Below are 3,672 nucleotides of genomic sequence, written 5' to 3'. Positions count from 1 at the left end.
TGTTTTATGGTGCAGTTTGTTGGGGGGGCAGCATGACAGACGAGAACAGCAGACTGGACTCACTGAGAACTGTAGTAGAGGGGCGTGCATGCAACATACTGTACTCCATAATGGGTAATGACAACCACCCCCTCTACAACGTCCTGGCTGGACAGAGGAGCAGTTACAGTGAGCGACTGCTCTCGCTGCACTGTAGGACAAAGAGGTTCAGGAGATCCTTTATCCCCACAGCCATCAGGCTTTTTAACACCAACTAAACACCCAGACCAGATGAACTGGGCTGTGTGCAGTAGTTATAATTCTGCTGCTCTTATTCTATTTTTAACTCTTTTATTAATTATGGGGAACTGTGTGGTGTATAGGAATGTGTGTTTATGTGTGAGCTGCTGGACACTCGATTTTCCCCACGGGGATGAATAAAGTATCTTCTATCCATCTATTCTATGTATCACACACAGGGACGCCTGAGGAAGTTCTGTGTTCATGTTGTAGCCATTCATTATTGTATTGGTACTTTATTATTGTAATCATGTGTAATTCATTCCTGTTCATGCACCTGTACATTGTTGTTGGTTATGATACAGGGCACTAATAAAAGAAATGGGGTTGGAGGGAAAGGTTACTGGCCAACAGGCATCAGACTGTGGTCTGGAATTTCAGAATAGCTGTAGTTTTTTGTTTGTTTGTGGTCTTGTGTGTCTCTTTTTAGTTTTATACATTTGAGTGCCTTGTTTATGTTTATGTGTAAGTTATGGTTCAAATAGTTGATAATGGCTCCGTAATATATATTTTTATACAATGTTTGTGCCTGTTATTTTTACATTATTGGGCAATAAAGACAGCTTTTTGTTAACAAAGAAAGTGTTTCTGAACATCAATGACATTCAAAACCGTGATAACTGAAACAGATATACAACACACCATGCATCCATCCATCCATCCATCCATCCATCCATCCATCCATCTTCGTCCGCTTATCCGGTGTCGGGTTGCGGGGGGAGCAGCTCCAGCAGGGGACCCCAAACTTCCCTTTCCCGAGCAACATTAACCAGCTCCGACTGGGGATCGGCGTTCCCAGGCCAGGTTGGAGATATAATCCCTCCACCTAGTCCTGGGTCTTCCCGAGGCCTCCTCCCAGCTGGACGTGCCTGGAACACCTCCCTAGGGAGGCGCCCAGGGGCATCCTTACCAGATGCCCGAACCACCTCAACTGGCTCCTTTCGACGCAAGGAGCAGCGGCTCTCTCCGAGCTCCTCACGGATGACTGAGCTTCTCACCCCTATCTCTAAGGGAGACGCCAGCCACCCTCCTGAGGAAACCCATTTCGCCGCTTGTACCCTGGATCTCGTTCTTTCGGTCATGACCCAGCCTTCATGACCATAGGTGAGGGTAGGAACGAAAACGGCCGATAGATTGAGCTTTGCCTTCTGGCTCAGCTCTCTTTTCGTCACAACGGTGCGATAGATTGAATGCAATACCGCACCCGCTGCGCCGATTCTCCGACCAATCTCCCGCTCCATTGTCCCCTCACTCGCGAACAAAACCCCAAGGTACTTGAACTCCTTCACTACACACTTCACCATGCAGTGTGTATAAAAATATGTATTGCAAACAGACCTAAGTATGTATGATGACGTAACCATAACCAAGTGGTGTCTCATTTCATAGGGGTATGTTTTCACCCCTACCACTTGGTTTCGAGGGACAAGGGCTAAGGGTAAGACGAAGGGGTAGGGGTAAGAGGAAGGGGTAAGAGAGAAATGAGATTCAGCCGAAATGTTTCATTAGGATTTGAGAAGGTTTCCTCTTCATTGGCTCACATAAATGAATTTATACGAGGATGTTTTGTAGATACAGGTTTTTCATGGGACAGCAGTACAATGTAAAATAGGTTAATTAAAAAGAAAAACAATAGAGGTTTTTACCAAATTTAGCTGAAATTAACTCATATTTATACACTTGAAGGTGGTTTAAGTAATATGTGGTTAAGAGGAAACAGTTTTTGAAAACTGTCCTGAAAACTTACAATAACTATTTATAGTCACATTATTTATAGTTTTATATTAATGTAATTTGGTATGTTTGGTAGGCCTATAATTAGGCCTACTATTTAATGACTTGCTAAAAAGGAGTAGTAAATCAAAAACGTGTTATGTTAACAATGCTAGACAGGGTTAGAATTCCTATTGTTCCTTTTCTACTGCCACTTATTGCTACATAGTAGTATTCCCGCTGTTACTGTAACATTGTAGTAGCCTAGCAGTGTTTCTGTGTGCAACTGTTGCCATTCAACTCGCTCCAGTGATACGTATGGCTGTTGATGCACCCGCGTGCTAACGGACTGCACGCGCAAGGAAAGGGACAAGAATTAGCATACTTATAAAAGACAAAAGAGAAAGATTTTTCGCGCAGTCTTCTCAAATATGACTTAAGTGCGACCATTAGGAAACTCAGAGGACCCCACCTCAGAGGGTGTTAATCCTCTCCCCCTCCTATTTTGGGGGGATTAAAAGGACCGGTTTTGCCCTGGCTTCTCTATCTGTGGAGAGAGCCTAATCTGCTGCGTTGCTGTCTCTGGATTCACACACACACACACACACACATATATATATATATATATATATATATATATATATATATATATATATATATATATATATATATATATATATATATATATATATATATATATATATATATATATATATATATATATATAGGCCTTAACAGAAATATAGGCACAAGGATTGTTAAGTGAAAAATAACACAAGTCGTTACAAAAATATCGCGGAGGCAAGCTGTTTTAAGCAGCTACAATTGAGGCTGGTGAGGTAAGGTCGCCGTGCTAGTCAGACGTGAATAACTGCGTATTCCACTCACCTGAGGCTTCAAACTGCTGCTTTTAGGATGCCTTAGTCAAATATATATCCCCATTAACAGCCCACGATGATGCTTAAAAAAACTGTTGTCTATAGATCAGTCATAGCAGCTCTCCCTGCGCAAAATGAGACGGTGGTCCGCAGCTGATTTGTTCCATGTAGTTGGAGCTTTATCGGGATGTTTATCCGGTCCGGCAGCCTCAGCTGTTAGCCCCAGCTACCAGCAGCAACAGCTGAGCCGTTATGTTTCCTCCGGGCTGGATAGAGACTTAAATCTCAGACAGGTTGGTCTCCTCTCAATCTCATTAATAGCAACGGGTCTGGATTACTGTGACCAGCAGGCAACGACACACAGTCGGACGGGAGAAACAGAATCGCGGCGGCCTCGACAGCAGGAGCAGGGAGACTCGGTCAGTGCTCCGCTGAAGCTCGGCGAGTTAAAATGCCTTCCCAGCGTCCAGTAAAGTATATTCCTTCCACGGAGGTACTCTAGTATCGTCCAGGGGTCCTGCTTGTGTCTGAGTTTTCGGCCTCAACACAGCAGCTCTTTCTTCCTGACAAGCATCCAGCGTCCAATCACAGCGCTGCATTTAGAGAGGGGATGGAGGATAAAAAAAGGAGTGGATCATAACGGACTGGAGTTTGGACTGGATGACAGGACTGGTGGATTGAGGACCTCAGTAAATCAAATTACCACAAACTTTGCCACACAGTGAACCCAGGCCTTTGGAGTATTGTGGGCTGCAAAAAATAATTGAATAAAATTTTATTTATAGTGTTAAATCTCACCAGA

At 43.6% G+C, this 3,672-nt stretch overlaps 1 protein-coding gene across 1 annotated transcript in view; it reads right to left on the bottom strand.

Moving 5' to 3' along the window:
- Positions 1-3,430, bottom strand: part of large1 (LARGE xylosyl- and glucuronyltransferase 1) — a 253,489-nt gene extending 250,059 nt beyond the window's left edge. Inside the window, exon 1 of the mRNA XM_028570704.1 lies at positions 2,881-3,430. The gene's annotated coding sequence lies outside the window, so the exon portion shown is untranslated. The remainder of the gene's footprint in view (positions 1-2,880) is intronic.
- Between the last annotated feature and the right edge of the window lie 242 nt (positions 3,431-3,672).

The sequence above is a fragment of the Perca flavescens genome, chromosome 23 (genome assembly GCF_004354835.1).
Source record: "Perca flavescens isolate YP-PL-M2 chromosome 23, PFLA_1.0, whole genome shotgun sequence".
Taxonomy (NCBI): Eukaryota; Metazoa; Chordata; class Actinopteri; order Perciformes; family Percidae; genus Perca; species Perca flavescens.
Note: the sequence above shows the minus strand (reverse complement) of the source record. Positions and strands in the feature narration are given on the sequence as shown.